Consider the following 17,806-nt stretch of genomic DNA (forward strand, 5'->3'; position numbering starts at 1 on the left):
AAAGTAGTCATTTAAAGTGGAAGAGCCTCTGACACCACTTTAACCAGATAATTAAACCTAACTTCACCAGTAACAAGACATATTAACATCCTGTACCCCCTCATACAATGTCTTGAGAGGGTTTCTTCACCTATGTGATATTTTTCCTTAATATGCATAACCTCAATCTCATCATGAGGAAACATCAGACAAAATCAAATTGAGGGACATTCTACAAAATACTTGACCAGTTCTAGGAATAAAGTTGGAGGAAATAGTGAGACCCTATGAGAATTAGCTTAGGAGATTCTATCCTAGGTTGAAGGACTAGGAAATGCAAAATGTTTGAAGTTACAGAGATAATCAGTAGAGGTACTGATGGGGATGGAAAAAGATATTCCATGCAAATGGAAATCAAAAGACAGCTGGAGTAGCAATACTCATATCAGACAAAATAGACTTTAAAATAAAGACTGTCACAAGACACAAGGAAGGACACTACATAATTATCAAGGGATCAATACAAGAAGAAGATATAACAATTGTAAATATTTATGCACCCAACATAGGAGCACCTCAATACATAAGGCAGATGCTAACAGCCATAAAAAGGGAAATTGACAGTAACACAGTAATAGTGGGAGACTTTCACACTCCACTTACACCAATGGATAGATCATCCAGACAGAAAATTAATAAGGAAACACAAGCCTTAAATGACACATTAGACCAGATAGACTTAATCGATATTTATAGGATATTCCATCCAAAAGCAGCAGAAAACACTTTCTTCTGAAGTACACACGGAACATTCTCCAGGACAGATCACATCTTGGGTCACAAATCAAGCCTCAGTAAATTTAAGAAGATTGAAATCACACCAAGCATCTTTTCCGACCACAATGCTATGAGATTAGAAATCAATTACAGGGGAAAAAAAACTGTAAAAAACACAAACACATGGAGGCTAAACAATACGCTACTAAAGAACCAAGAGATCACTGACGAAATCAAAGAGGAAATCAAAAAATACCTAGAAACAAATGACAACGAGAACATGACAACCCAAAACCTATGGGATGCAGCAAAACCAGTTCTAAGAGGGAAGTTTATAGCAATAGAGGCGCTGATACCATTGATAATGGAAGGAGGTGGAGAACGCGGTAGAGAGTATTGTAGGTGAGCCAACTCTTCGTTTATCCTAGCAGGAAGTCAGATAATATCAGATTGATAAAACGAGAAACAATAGTATAGGCATATTGGCTTCATTGACGCTGACACCTTCAGAAGACCTAAAAACAGAAATAGTAAAAAGGGACAACCTCAGAGACATTGGACTAGAGGAAGAGAAGTGTAGGTCAGGCGATTTGTTTCTCATTGTAAACACTGATTATATTCATATTCTTTATGTGCATTAATTGCTTAGATTATTTAAAAAAATAAATAACGGGGAGGGGCGCTATAGGGGTAGGGAATTAAGAGGTACAAATTATTAGGTATAAAATAAGCTACAAGGATATATTGTACAACACAGGGAATATAGCAAATATTTTATAATAACTATAAATGGAGTAGAACCTTTAAAAATGGTGAATCACTACATTGTACACCTATAACATATAATGTTATACATCGACTATAAAAATAAATTTTAAAAAATACAAAAATAAATAACAGATAGTATTCCATAAAAATTGGGACTCCTATGTTTTTGAAAGACTCAGAATAAAATTGTTTAAAAATCAGATGTTCCCCATGCATAGAAAATGAGATTTAATAAAACAAGGAAAAAATAATTCATGCAAATTTTTTTCAGAAAACTACCTATTGCACAAATGAAGTACACGTGTCTTTCTGAGAGCATCTTTTAAATGATCGCAAAGCCTTTGTTTTTGTAAATGAGAAAAAAACAACAACAGAAATGATGTGGGAAATTGTTCCTTTTGTGCTTGAGTCACATGAATTTTTATTCAGCCAGCAGATGGTAGACCAGATGTTGGATAATATGTTCTGAAAATGACCTTGTTTTATTAAGTGGTGATAAGTTAACCATCATAGAAATAGAAGACTTTCCAGCCTAGAGTTCTCATGGAGCCTTTGTATTTGCAGTAATAGCACATTGTTTTCATGTTTGCTAAAAATGCCATTATCTTCTTTTCTGTATTTTTATAGAATATAAAACTTTGTGTATGTGCTTACAAATACACATATATCATACAATGCAGTCCCAGTTAAAACACATCTTATCTAGCACCTTTAAATAATTGCAGTTTAACATTGGGTAGATTATTCCATCAAATTGTTTAATGTGTTTACCTGACCGCAGTGTAAATAGAGCTCACAGCAGAGAAACCAGTGACACACTCCTGGTTTATGTCCTAATATCTGGGCAGACTCATGACTCAAAACTCACGTTTGTTACAAAAGACATGAGTTATCGCCTCCAGTTCCATATTTCTTTTGAAATAAATAATCAGATCTTGCGGTTTGTGATAGGGCAGATGTTTGGTAAGAGTGGGACTTGCACGAGAACCTTCTGCAACTTCTAAAGAGATCCTAAATTACTGTCACTCATTCAGCTTAGAAACAAACATTATATAGAGCGGTATTTCTCACTCTGTGATTCTGTGATCAAGGATCCTTTTTCATTTCAAACTGACCAGAGAATGATACTTTTATAAAACACAGAAGCACACGTTTAGATGTTATGGCAATGTCCATCTGCCATTGCAAACCAGGACCGGTCTGCAGAGCCCCTAGTAGAGAGGACCGTACGTTCAGAAACGTAGATTTCAGGCTCAGCTTTGCCACAAACTAAACCAAGAGCTTCTCGGCCAGTTGCTTAACCCTTAGGGCTGCTGCGAAGACCAAAGGAGTTTTTATAGATGACAGCTTTGTAAAGAGAGGAGAACTATGTTCATATTAGTTATTATTCCGAACCTCTCTGGACCTCAATTTCAATCAGACTCCAAGAGAATTGAAGGAGTGATCTGTATAGTACTTTAAACTTTAATGATTCTGTGTATTGATGCATTTGTTTAAATAAAGCAAGAAGGGTGGACAGTGTGTGGATACAGTGTAGTGCCAAGAGGTTTCTAGGAGCTGGACATAGAGCAGATACTGCCTGGCCCGTTCTGTCTCCTCCCCCTTGGCTCCCTGGGTTGACTGATAAGAAGACATCCGAACAAAGGCTGCTCTTGGACACTTACAGGCTCCACTTGGAAGAGAACTTTTATGAATCCCGACCAGCAAGTTGGCCACGGGATCGGCATTACCATGGGAGTAAGAAGTCCCACGTCCCACCACCCAGTCCCCTCCATGAGGCCTTTTTCTCCAGAGGAACAGTGTCCTGCCTTGATTCTGCCTTGTTGCTTGTAAACCTCTTCCCCAGTGAGAAGGCCCTGTTTCTCAGCTACAGGGAAAAGAGTCTACTCCAGCTAGTTCAAAAGTAAGGAGTTCATCAGTAGCTCCCCCAGTCTCTGGAAGAGCAGGAGGAGCGGACTTAGAGGCCACAAAACCAGGAGTCTGCAAAAATGAAACCTGGATTGTCAGAACAGAGAATCGTTTCAGCGAAACACCACAGGACCCTGCTCCCCAGCACTGTTAGAACTGTAATCCAGAAACCCACTCCGTTTGCCCCAAAGGACCAGATGCTTCTGCCATATGCATGCTGAAAATACCATCTCCCCAAACACGGCCACCTCTCTCATTGCTCCAAGTTTTCCAGGTGATCTGCTCCATTTTCATATGGACATGCCGTAGGCCACCACCAACCTGTCTCAACCAGTGAGAAGGAAGCTATGTAGGCCTTAAAAAAAAAAACAAAAACCCAAAACAAAAACAAAGCAAAAAAACAAACTCAAACAAAAAACCCATCCCGTAGCATTACATATAGGAGGTAATCAATAACACAGACTGATGAGTTCGCTGCCGATACTGATCATGACTTCGCTCGTGCTGGTTCCACTGCCTAGAAATCTCTCCCACATTCTTCACTTGTGCTTTGAGATTCCTCTCAGGTATCATCTCCTCTTGCAGGACTTCTATGACCTCCCCCATCCCTTCCATGCTCAGTGCCCATCCTCTGCGCCCCCCGAAGTGCCCTGTGCTTACCTCTGCCACGGCACTTACCACACTGTGAAGTGAACTGCTGACCTTCTAGGCCCCTTCAGACCATGATCTCCTCAAAGGCAGGGGCTATGGTTCATACATCTCTAGCCACAGAGCCTAACACAGTGCCTGGAGGACAGTAGGCACTTCACATGTGCTTGTTGAAATGCAGCTGTGATTTAAATTGATTTTTTAACTATCCTTTGGCTTAAGGTCAGCTGGGCCCGAGATTTGTCAGGAGCTCGCTAGGCTGGGAGAAGGATCTGAGCCGCTCATCATCTGTGTAGCTGATTAAAGCAGCAAGCCAACAAAGAGAGCGAAGCCTCTAATCATTTACTGAGATGGTATAACAGTCTGAAACCAGAGAAAACACCACCTCCCCCTGTTGCATTTTCCCGCATGGAACAGCACACCTGTTAAGGGTCAGGGAGACCAGCACAGATGGCATCATCTCACCGTTGAGGGAGCCTCCAGCAAAAGGCTCTGGCTGTCTTACTGACTCTGGGGTCAAGAGAGGGCAAGGGAGCAGGGCCAGGAATGGAAAAGAACTGGGTCCTGGGTCAAAATGGGGTAAAGTGTCTTCAAGTTTTCCTCTTCCTCCTCCTGATAAGGAGGTCTCCACAGAAACACCTGGAGGGATTCTCTAGCCAAGGCTTCAGATAAAGATATCTAGGAATGAAGGCACGGGGCCAGGAATGCAAATGTGCAAACAGTACGAGTGGCCTGAGGGCCTGAGTCCTTGACTTCACCTCCCTCCGGAGATAGCAGTGCATGACCTGTGCACCAGGCCTGGTGTAGGGCGGGCAACGTTCCCTGTGAGGCCTGCCAGGAAGAGCCTATGGAACTGCCTACGGTCGGGCCTGAAAAAATTCACACATAAGTTTTTAACTAGGACCCATCCTCCTCAGTATTAAAAAACCAAAACACAGAAGCAATAACCTAGAACGTCACAGCTGCCTCCCAGGCTTTCCAGGGATGTGCACACAGTAGTATATCCCTCTTGGGACAAATTGCTGAGAGAGGAGTCTAGACCCATAGCTCAGCTAAAATGAAGAAGGAATGCATACTCCTGTAGTTAATTAGGAGAGGCCAACAAAACTGACCTAAAATTTATCTATACCTTGGAAAAACTGATGCAGTTCTTCTGTAAAAAAGAGTAATTAAGAAAAAAACCCCAAAAGTTAATATGTGAGTTTTTTCTTCTCAACACCAACAGCCAATTCTCTGATACCAACTGGGTGACCAAAAATTCAATTCTATTCTGACAGTAGCTACCAACTTAGCACCGACTCCACAGGTTAAGGGCTCGGTCTCACAAGACTGTCTCCACAGCAGTTGCCTGTCATAAGTCCCAGAGGGCCACCCATATTCTGACTGAAGCTGTAATCCAGAGGTTCCCATGACTCCCTTCTCAGGCTCCATAATTTGCTAGGACAATTCACAGAACTTGAGAAAACACTTTATGTTTACCAGTTTATTATTGTTAAAAAGAAACAACAGGCCCCAAATGGAGTCATTTGTGCTAAGCCCATGTCACCGAAGTAAGACTTAATACCTAACCTATTGGAACTATAGTCCCAACCCCTCAGGAAACTTCAACTAGTGGACCTGGAATTACCTAGTCAGCCCTAAGTGAGGTAATCCTCCCTATAGGCTCTTGCATTCCCTTTAGGAGGTGACCTTGCCTGAAATAATGCATTCTTTGCTAATAATTTTCCCCCTTTCTGCCTTTAAGAATCTTTCCTTTTGTACAGCTTAGCAGAACTCCCTTCTATTTGCTAGATGGGATACTGCCTGCTTCATTAATTGTTTAATAAAGCCACTTTGATCCTTAAATTTACTTAGTTGTATTTTTGTTATTTAATAGTTTGATGGCAGCAGCGGGACTGAGGGAGACTTTCGACAGCTTCAAAGACAAGGAGAAACACAGGAGTGGTACCCTGTGACCTGTTTGAGTTCACTGTCTTTCTCACCGTTTCCAAGGCCCACAGGTAAGTCCCTTCTTGGTTCTCAGCTCTGCCCTCTTTGCATGGAGCTCCTAATCTAATTGGCTTTTTCCATAGTTACTTATTTGGTTGGAAACCCCAGCCCTTGGTTTTGTCCCCAGATCCCCAGTTCCACTTCGGGAACTGCAGGTAGTTACTGGTCAGAGTTGGGCTGGGTCTGACTTAAAAGCTGGACTAGATCTGGATTCAGACTAGATCTGATTTGAATAGGACTGGGTTCAGGGTGAGGCCTTGAGTGAATAAAATTTTAAGTAAAGGCTATAGCTAATGGGAATCGCAGAAGTAAAAAAAAAAAAAAAAAAATCACAAAATTGGTGAGCATGGGAAGAGCACTTAATAGAAGCTGTTAGAATATTCACCACCTCACCCAAAGACTCTGGTGTTAGGACAAGTTGGTCACAGAATGGGTTAGATCAACACTAGGTCACCTGCCAACCTCAAGAAAATTTCTGTGCTGTAAGGTACCCTGCAAAACACCACACAATCCCCAACCCAGGAGCACATCCCTTTTATGTATTATTTTGGCTCTGAAAGACCCAAAACTTTCTCAAAAAAAAAAAAAAAAAAAAGGGAATCCTTAAAACCCAAAGAGTTAAGCATGCCACCTTCCTACATACCTGCTTAAGAACTGTGGTCCAAGAAGCTATAAATATCTACCAAAAATGGTCAAAATCTCGCTAAAGACAATCTAGAATTTTGTGTCCTGAGAACTTGCCTTGGTAACCGTCAGGTTGGGGGCCCCAAAATATGGCCAGACAGAAATGTGGGTTGCACCCCATCTGTGGCTAGATATGGCCAGGCAGAAATGTGGGTTGAACGCCATTTGGTAAGGGTCCTAGCAGACTGCCGCCGGCCCTCAGGGAAATCACAGTGGCCACTACGAGGAATGTTCCAGTTGGATAATATCATTTAAGAAGTGCATTTAAACACAAGGGGTACATATTTTAATTGGTATGAAGAAGCCTCCAAAATTCCAAAATAGCCCATTAAAAGATTCACTGTAAAAGGCTAAAATGAAAAAAGTAAGGACATAAAAGGTACCTAAAACAAAAGACTGTAGGACTGATGTAATTCCTACTGCTCCGCTCTATCCTCCTTTATTTGAGGACTTATTCTAGCAATCCTCTGTCTGAATTGCCTTTCTATGCTGAAAAGACTTATTAAACAGTTACCTTTCAAAGAGCTTGGCCTGACTTTCTGCCTCCCTGGGACATGCAGGCTGTTGGTTCTTTCTTGTGGCTATCTTTGGGAGTGACTCGATCTTGAGAAGGCAGTAGTACCTTTTTCACCCTCTTTGAGGATGCCTTTGGGTCCATGAAGTTGTTTAATTTTGCTAGAAATATGTAGTTTGTCCTGGCTGAAAACTGACAAGACAGTTAAAAGAATTTTTAAGTAGCTCTGTGGTCAAAAGTTGCTCAGAGATTAGAAGCTGATATTCAGATCCTGATAGGAATTTTTTTAAAGCCTTCTCCCCTAAAGAAATTAAAGATAATGCAGTTGGATGAGTAGATCAATCCATAATATCATTTAAGCCTCAACCCAATTTCTTATGGAATTGAGAACAACTGTCAAATCTTTACAAAACTAGGAAGACAGCTCTAGAGGCAATTCAAAAGTTCACTGTTCCTTTTTATCAATCCCCAAACCTCCCCTATTTATCTTAAAAAGCTTGTAACTGACATTGTTTCCCTCTGTCTCTGAGATGTAAATGTTGAAGCACAAACTTCAGGGAAGTAATTCTTATCATAAGAAAAATGAAAGGGGGAAGATCATTTGAAACAGGATCAAGAAAAAAAAAAAAACCCAACAACTTAGATCCAACTTCTTCAATAACTACTAAAATGAAAACTATTAGGTCTCTTTGTGTTTGGCTATGTTTATGTGTTGTAGATGTGTGGCATTTACTACCTCTGGATGGTATTACTAAAATTAATAGTTTGTAAAAGAGCTCTATTTAATTGGCTTAAGTGCTTATATAAATTTAGTATTCAAAAAAATTCTTATAAATATAATAGAGACTAACCGAAATGTTTTTCAGGTTCACATTATCTGGGAAAATATTCAGTATTAACGCTAGTTTAAGTTTGCTGGTTTAATTAAAGCAAGCATGTCTTTAGGGTTATCAATGTTAAATGTAAAACTTTTACTCTACCTGGGTTTACTAATCAAATAAGGTCCTATTATCTCTGTTACAAAATTTGTCTGCCAGAAAAATAACTTTGGATGATGGATGATTCTGTCTAATATCCCATGAAGTTCTTGTGGGTAGCTTAACCTAAATGTTGAGAACAAATAAATTAAATAAATAAGAGTTTCTAGGTAAACTTTCTAAGCCATTTTTTCCAAATCTTTCTGATAACCTAAAACCTTAGAACTTTGCTAAGTTAAATTAAATGAGGGAAATTCATTGAATATTTAGATCATTTCTAAATAAAAGACTGAAATATTAATTACTGACATAAGTTTATTCACTTTTTGTTTCCTTTTTTATAGAGGAATTAGACATGCTTGGATCTATTAGTAAACACATGTTTTGTGCCAAGCTGAGAAATTTACTATAAAAAAGCATGCCTCCAGAAATTACAAAAAGTATAAATTTGCCAGGCCACAGAATGCTAATATAAAGGACAATTTACAATCGCTTACTTCTTAGCTTTCACTAAAAATTAAGGGCTTCTAAGGATTTAAAATAATTCTAATATATGTGATTGAAGCTACAAGAAAAGATACGTGTTTTCAGTAAACTAGGTATAAGGAAAGGAAATGCATTTTGTTAAAGGAAAAGAAAGTAATTTTGTCCTGGCTGGGAATAAGGGAAAAAATAGGACAAAAATGAATCCAAAATGTATGTATGCAAAAAGAAAATTTGGAAGTTTGTGGAACAGGAATACTAGAAAAAGAATTTTAGGTGTAGTCAGGACAGTCTATGAATTAAAATAAGTTTAATTAAGTAAATGAGCTTTCATATCAAAATTAAGCTGGTTCAAAATTATAATTTGGTTTTCTCTCTCTTTTTTACAAAGTTTTCTTGAACTTTTGGTCTGCTTTTGATAATAACAGATTGTAAAAGATTTTTCTTTATCTTTTAAGTTACGTACCCAGAAAACAAAGATTTTGTCTTTTATCAAAATAATTTCCTGTGCTTCATGTTATCTTTATCATTGTATCTTTGATTACTTAAGTAAACCTATCTTCTCAGTATTGAAAAGAGATAAATTTTACTCAGAAGTGTATAATTTTCTTTATTTGCCTCTGAAGTCTTTGTCACTTTGGTTAAGTAGATAACTGAGTATAGTTTCACAGTGACCTATGATCTTATATTTGACCAAGTGCTTTAAAACATTTTTGACAAACTTTCCAAAATTCAAATTCTAAATAATGTCTTCTTGACCTTGAACTAATTTGGGTTTTTCCAACTTAGAAAAACCCAAGTTAGAACATCTGAAAAGATTCATTCTTTCTCCTTATAGAAAGAGAGATGTTACACTAATTGGACTTATCCGGCATATTAAATTACATGAGAAGCATTGTTAAATAAGTGATGATCAACCTTAGGTTATATTATGTGGGTGAATGTTACTAATATAAGTGTTCTAGACATTGTATAGAATTCCTAAAATTCAAATATGTCCTGCCATAATGTTATCTGTCATAAATCTAGTTATCTTGAAATGTTATGTGTCACAGAAATAACCAAATTTTCTTGTCAATTCCATTATAATGAACTTTCATCAGATCTTTAACAGTGGGCATTTTAAGCCTTTTGTCATTTACAGGCAATTGTTGTTTACTACAACAATTTTGCAAAAGTGTTCCTACAAAGGTGTTTGAGCTTTAGAAAAATTCATAGAAAGTACTCTAACAGGTACTGTAGAATACAGATTTCTGATCACTTTATCATAAAACTGAACTGGGTAAAAATTTCCAGAATTAATGGGAAAACAATTCAAGCAGAATAAGAATTAATAACATGAGGCTGAATGAAATGATAAAAATGATTATAAGTTTTATGAATTTTGCTCGTTCTTTTATGTTTTGCTTTTCCAGATTTAAGGAAACCTTTCTCTCTTTTCTCTTAAAGCTATCAAGAATTTAGTAAGATATGCCTTTGGAAACAAAGATGAAACATTTACTTTTTCTTCCTACCTAATCCCTCTAGAATTTGCAAACTTGTTAAGTATTCTTTTCATGGCAAAAGAGTGAGTTATTTGCCAAATTCAGTAAGAATCTGTTCTCCTTGTAACAGAACACAGTTGGAAATACTGACTATATCAACAAGGCTTTGACTGGAGTATCAAATTTGAGAGAGATATGCATAGACTCAGATATGACCAGACAGCTTTAAGGAACTGCTTGAACTTTGGATTGGCTACTTGACCAGGAGAGATTTTTTAAGAGTTCGATCTATTATTCCTTATAAAAAGTCCTAGCAAAGCAGTCTTTAAAAAGCTTACATGGTCAAGCACTATAGTCTTGCTGCACTCATGTAAATAATCAGATGAGGTTTAATGCAAATAAATTAGTTTTATTTTGATTATCTTTGATTAAAAATGGGGGCGAGTGTAGAAAAAAAATTATTTTTGTGCCTTTTTAGATATCAGATTTTAGTCTTTAATGGTTTTGTTATCTCCCTGTAAACTGGACTGGATCCTGAATTCTTCTAGTTTCCTCAAACATCTGGCTACAACTTTCCAAACTAATGTTTTCCAAGTTTCTCCCACCCTTCTAATTTAGAATCACTAAGAACAGAGAGTACTCTTGAATCTCCTTAGAAGGGACTGTACCAGGTCCTCCTTGCTACTCAGATGGCAGCCAGACTCAATCTCCAGTCCCTCTCCTCTCCCCAGAGGTGGAGGGGCAAGTCTGAAGGTTCTAACCCTCTAATCCCCTGGTTGGTTTTTCTGGTGACCAGCCCTCATCCTGAAACTATGGAGGGGCCCCCAGCCTTGGATCATCTCATTAGCATACAAAAGATACTCTTAACTGCTCAGGAAATTCTCAGGATTTTAGGACTGTGCCAGGAACAGGGGACAAAGACCGAATAGTTTCTTTTAATTATATCACTGTCAGGCTTGCTGAGGGGGGACATCTTGGGAATAGAATTAGGAGCTAACCTGCAGCTCCCAGAAACTGCTATCTTAAATATGATGCTCAACAGATGGAAGATAGTAGTAGCAGTAGTACTTACACTCATTATTTATGATTTATGGGTACTGCATTGATTCCTAGGGCTGCTTGGAACAAAACCATAAACTTGGTGGCTTAAAACAACAGAAATTTATCCTCTCAGAGTTCTACATACCAGCGTCTGAAATTAAGGTGTCTGGGGGTTGTGCTTCCTCTGAAGTCTCTGAGGGAGACTTCTAGCTTCTGGTGGAGTAATCTCTGCCTCTGTTTTTACATGGCCTTCTCCTCTTCTCTCCAAGTCTATCCTCGTTGTCTCTTGTCTCTTAAAAGGACACTTGTCATTGAATTTAGGGCCCATCCAGATAGTTCAGAATGATCTCCTCTCAAGATCTTTAATTTAATTACATCTGCAAAGATTCTTTTGCCAAATAAGGTCACATTCACAGAACATGGACATATCTTGGGGGCCATGATTTGACCTACTATAGATACATCCTGCGCTACTCATATAATTTCAGAAGGGGGGCACAAGCCTTCCCCTTTTACTTTATTCATTCGCAAGGCTGAGAAATTTAGACACAAGTCTGGATGAAAGCCAGTGGGGAACCAGAGAGCATCCCTGCAGGAGACATGAATGCAGATCCTTGTTCTTTCCTTCCTCCTTTTGACTCTCTTGCTCTAGACTTCTGTGACCAGGAAGACCCAGGGAACAAGGGTAAAATCCATTGAAAAGTACCACAGTGCTGGCTGCTGGAGATAGGAAATGATTAGGCTTTAGGTGAGAAGGGTAAAAGAAAATGAGATTCCTAAGTCCAGCTCCACTCATAAGAATGGCAGATCAGATAGAAATTTGAACGCCTCTCTGGTACTTTATCAACACTATCTCATGAAGCTTCATGGCGATACTGCATTTTGTAACTGAGAAAACTATGGCTCCGGGGACTTAAAGCAACAACTTGCCGCTACTAATTGGTGGAGACAGGGCTTGAAACCAAGGCTGCCTGTCTGCAAAGTCTCTCAATGTGTCAAGCCCAGCAGGGAAATTGAATAGCATTCTGTGAAGAATGGTGATACTCAGCAGAAGTAGCCGTCTATGGAGTTGTAAGGGGAAAACCTCCTAACCACAAGATATCTAAAACTGTGGGATAACCATTTCCCTTTTTCCAGAGATCTTACAAAATTAGAAAGGCCTTTTCTGGGACTTCCCTTGTTGCACAGTGGTTAAGAATCCGCCTGCCAATGCAGGGGACACAGGTTCGATTCCTGGTCTGGGAAGATCCCACGTGCCGCAGAGCAACTAAGCCCGTGCACCACAACTACTGAGCCTGTACTCTAGAGCCCGTGAGCCACAGCTACGGAGCCTGCACGCCACAACTACTGAGCCTGCGCTCTAGAGCCCCCAAGCCACAGCTACTGAGCCCATGTGCCTAGAGCCTGTGCTCCACAACAAGAGAAGCCACTGCGACGAAGAGTAGCCCCCGCGCACTGCAACTAGAGAAAGGAAAGACCCAATGCAGCCAAAAATAAATAAATAAATGAATAAATAAAGATCATTCACTTATTTAAAAAAAAAAAAAGAAAGGCCTTTTCCCAACTCATCCATTTCTGTCTGCAACCCCAGCTTTCTTCAGTTTTCCTATGTTTGTTAAACATAGGTACTAGGGATATCCTTTAATTTAATCCACTACAACCTCTTAAGTAACCATTATCCTTGCTTTACAGACTCTGTAGCAATAAAGATGAGCAATTTGCCTCACATTACACAAGTACTGAAAGTACAGGCCAGTATTGGGACAGAGGTTGCCCAGATACCAAAGCCAATGACAGAATTGAAACTTTGGGGTTATTATTCGCTCTCTCTTCTCAGTACTACTCATTTGGCACTTGTATTTATTCTTTAGTCATATTGGAGATATGTATATACAGTCATCATTGATTGGTCTAAAAGTTTCTTGCAGGCAGGACATTTGTCTTACACCTCCTTCACTCTTCTGTCACGCAGATACAGAAGTTTAGAGAGATAAGTTTCTTCTATACTTATCTGGGCTGGATATCTTCTTTCTGTTCTCCAGATCCAATCTGCCTAGTATGGCAGCATTGAGGATGAGAAGTAGTCAGATCCTGGGTGTATTCTGAAGGCAGATCCAGCAGGATTGGCTGACAGTTTAGAAGTGAAGAGAAAAGAGTGAAGGTCAGTTCAATCAACTGAAGGTATTTGTCCTGAGGAACCGTAGGAAAGGAGTGGCCCTTTACTAAGCTGAGGAGGACTGAGGGAGGAGCAGTTTGAAGGAATCAGTAGAGGTGATAGCAGTGCTTGAGCATGAAAAGCAGATGGGGTCAAATCACAGAGGGCCTTGAACTTTACATTCATGGCTTTGGCCTGGTTTTTGTAAAGTAATGGGCAATCAGAGAATGACACAAAGGAAGATAAGTCTACATCAAGGAAGATGCAATAAAATGGCAGAGAACAAAAAGCCTCTTTCATTTTCAGCATCTGTGAGCACACTGTTACCAGAGTCATGTACCTGGTATGAGAGCAATGAGAATTTGAAAATCCAAATAGAGAATCGACAGGATTTAGTGACTGATTAGAACTGGGGGATGAGGAAATGGGAAAAGTCAAATGGAACTCCAAGATTTTGCGCCACTGTGAGTGGAAGATATTACATTCCTGGTGGAACACAGAAGTTCTGTTACTTCCGGAGACGTGACGTTGAGTATGGCTTTTGAGCTTTTGCAGGGTGGTGACCTTGTTTTATTCACCCAAATACATCCCAAGCGCATGATAGGAAGCCAAAAGTATTTGTTGGTATTTTTAAATGATTGAATAAACAAATTAGGAGATGATGGAACAGATTGGAACTTAATGCTAGAATGGAAATGATAACAAGACACTTACTGTAAACTTAGAGAGATATTTGCAAAGCATTAGTTGAGGTCTGTAGTGTAAACCCTGACAGATGTTTCGTTTTTTCTTCTTTGTACTGCAAGTGCCTGACTTACCCTTTGATTGCTGAGGCAACCATTTCGAAGGCAGATATCCCGAATAAACACACGGCCAGCCACATGACTGGATAAGAGCCAGACACCTCCCTGCCCTGAGGCTCCTTTGTCTTAGAGCCTGATTTCAGTAGCTGACCATTGGAACCACTTGTTTTTTCTCTTCTCACACTTTAAATTCCTGCTCTTATGTTTTAAAGTGACTGATAAAGAGTGAGCCTGCAAAGCCCTAGGACCCCTACCCTAGACCCAGTAAAGACAGGACGCCAGCCTCTCAACTCTCTTTCCCTACCCGTGACTGCACTGTGCGGCCCCAGGTCTGCTGTGTAAATTCTAGGTCCTGTAAGCAGTGAGCCTTTACTTTTTTTTCAGAGTTTCCTGATGGTTATTGCTGAAGGGCGTCTCGAGATCACAATAAGAACCACAACAATAACATTGGTTATTGATAGGCTGAGACCAGCACACAACAAGGTCACTAAGATAGATGAAACCTCTGTGGAAAATGAAGGACGAGAACAGAAACTTGAGGTCCCCTGTCTATAGAGGCAGGAAGCAGAAGGTCAATGAAAATGAGTGAAAGAAAATAAGAGGTGGCCTCATAAACACCAAAAAAGGAGGATGTTTGAAAATAGGGACCTGTCACCTGAGCCAGACACTGCAGAGGGCAAAGCGAATCCAGATTTACATTAAAAAATCAACGGTATGACAATTAGTAGTAGACTTGGGAACTTCAAGAAGTTTCTGGAGAATGGGGGAAGGGCTCGCTATCAGATCGGAAAAGGCTCCAGCCCGCCCTGAGACCTTGGTGTATCCTTAAAATCATAATTCAAGTTTTAGCAAAAAATTCCTCCGACAGAATGCATGCCGACAAAGAGAATTACAAAGTCGTGCTGCAGTGCTGGGTCTTCGGGACCGTCTGCTGACTTCCTCCCATTTGCTGTAGACTTTGTACCTCAGCAGAACCCCTAATGGCTACATGTCATGGATATTTGGGACCTGTCTTTGATCATTTAAACTATGATTACTGAATCCACAAATGGCAGAGGTCTTCTGTATATCAAAGGAAACCACTCTGGAGCCTCCTGATTAAGATCTAACAAGGATTGGGTAAAGGCTTTTGCTACATGCCCAACAAATCTACTTACGTCAGTGGTTCTTCATCTTTAATTAGATTCCCAAGCCTTACTGTAGAAATTCTGATGTCATAGAGACCAGGACTCTGTATTTTTGATAAGGATCTCAGGTGATTGTGATGCTGGTGGTTGTTAGAACGGGTATTTGTGATATAATCAGAACTTTCCTAATGTTTATTATTTTTAAAAAAATGATGCCCTGAGAGTTGTGTCTAAGTTTCTGTTTTCTTGCTACAATTTCAATCTTAGACTAGTGATCATTCTTTCCTGTGTCCTGTAGAGTTCTCTTTTTTTTTTTTGTATATAAGGAACTGGATTGTTTTAACTTGGCTCCAAAGCCAAGGAGAGGATTTTGAAGGAGGACACAGGGTGGCCCTGAGGACAAGGGAAAAATCTTAGGTATGAGCTCAAAGATGCATCTCTCAAGCATGCATGCCATCAGCCCAGGGTCTAGCCCTTTCACCTAGCTCCCCTTGACTACCCAGTCGCCTGCCTCATAACCAGGATGAGGATCCTCTGGGCTAACCCCAGGTATGAGGGCCCCGAAGGGCCAGAGCAGGATTTACTCCACTGTCACACAGCCCTTTTCGACTTGGGTTCATCGTCTAAACCACAGGATGCAGAAAATTATTTGAGTGACTATTTTCTTAATTCCCCCAAAGATGGTACATAACTAACTCCATTCTAGATGCATGAGAGAGGTTAACTCATTACATACAAAGGGCGTCTTTGGCCCTTTAGGGCTAGATTTTCTCAAGGAATCCTGTTGAAAAAGTCTGGAAGCTATCTGGGATACAACCATACTCACTCACCCTTGTTAGGCTTCTACACTCCTTAGAAGTGAGTCCTAAGACAACACTCACCCCGACCCTGGCTCCCGGTGGAAAACTTCCAACAGTCACTTAATTGTCATACAGCTTCTAATTTAAATCAAACTAACGTCTGTAAATTGGCCCTTATATTAAAATCCTTTTTTTTTTTTTTTTTGGCTATGCCATGCAGCATGTGGGATCTTAGTTCCCCTAACAGGGATAGCACCTGTGACCCCTGCAGTGGAAGCGCAGAGTCTTAACCACCGCCAGGGAAGTCCCTAAAAGTCATTTTTAATTTGGCAAAGCAATATATACTAGGTTCCATTCCATACATAAATATAAATAATGTAGAAAATGAAATTGATGTGGCCTACTTTAAATGCCTTAGTACACATTGGAAGCTCCACCCCACAACTTTGCTGAGAGAAACATGCATTATAAAAGGCCGCATCCCACAAGTTGTGAGAAGTAGCATTTTCAGTATCACAGAGTTCTAAGTATTGTCAAAGTTCCCTTATGATTTCTTCTGTCATCCATGAATTATTTAAATGTGTACTTTAAAATTTTTTAAATGTTTGAGGGAGGTTTTTGTTACCTTTGTGTTATTGATTCTGATTTAATTTTATTGTGATCTATTAATTCTTTGTAAGTTGTGGATACTTGCTTGATAGCCTAGAATGTGCTCGATTTCCATAAATGACTCTAGTGTGCTCGAAAAATAATGTGTACATACTTTTTTTTTTTTTTTTTTTTTTTTTTTTTTGCGGTACGCGGGCCTCTCAGTGTTGTGGGCTCTCCCATTGCGGAGCACAGGTTCCGGACGCGCAGGATCAGCGGCCATGGCCCACGGGGCCCAGCCGCTCCGCGGTATGTGGGATCTTGCGGGACCGGGGCACGAACCCGCGTCCCCTGCATCGGCAGGCGGACTCTCAACCACTGCGCCACCAGGGAAGCCCTATGTGTGCATTCTTTATGCAAGATAAATATTTTTGTTGCTGGCTCTGCCAACAGGAGGAGCATTTAAAACTCCTACTAAAAATAGTCCCTTCCTGTTTTTCAGTCCAAATGGAAAAGAAATTCCTTTCTGTGCAGCAGCATGGCCCTTTCTACATGCTTTTAAATACACCCCTTTCCACTACCCTTCTTAGTGTTCCCTATGGTCTTAACCTGTTCACATCCAACACCATCCAAGCTGTACTACTATTAGCTGTTCCAGTGAATGTGGGAGACATTCAGTCTTTTTTCTCTCATGCTACTTTTTTCTAACTTTCTATTTCTTTATTGCATGAGTAGCACATTTTTATTCTAGAAAATTTTGAAATCACAGATAAAGCAAAAAGAAAATAAAGAACACCCATGTTTTCACATAGGTTTCTTTATATAGGAAAACCACTCCTAATATTTTATATATATATCCATACTTATGCATCCACACTTAATTATTTTATGTAAATGGATAATATGCATAATACTCTGAATTTATGTTACTATGATTTATCTAGCTCTCAAAGGTTCAGAGATATGCCACTTTCACAGCCAACGTGGCACTAATAATTTGGCAGGTATATGTTCCCTTGCTAATTTCTTTCCCCTGATGTCTCAACATGACCTCAGCTTGTGATGCTGCCTCAGCAGGTGG

Source organism: Phocoena phocoena, chromosome 11 (assembly GCF_963924675.1).
Source record: "Phocoena phocoena chromosome 11, mPhoPho1.1, whole genome shotgun sequence".
In the NCBI taxonomy this organism is placed as follows: domain Eukaryota; kingdom Metazoa; phylum Chordata; class Mammalia; order Artiodactyla; family Phocoenidae; genus Phocoena; species Phocoena phocoena.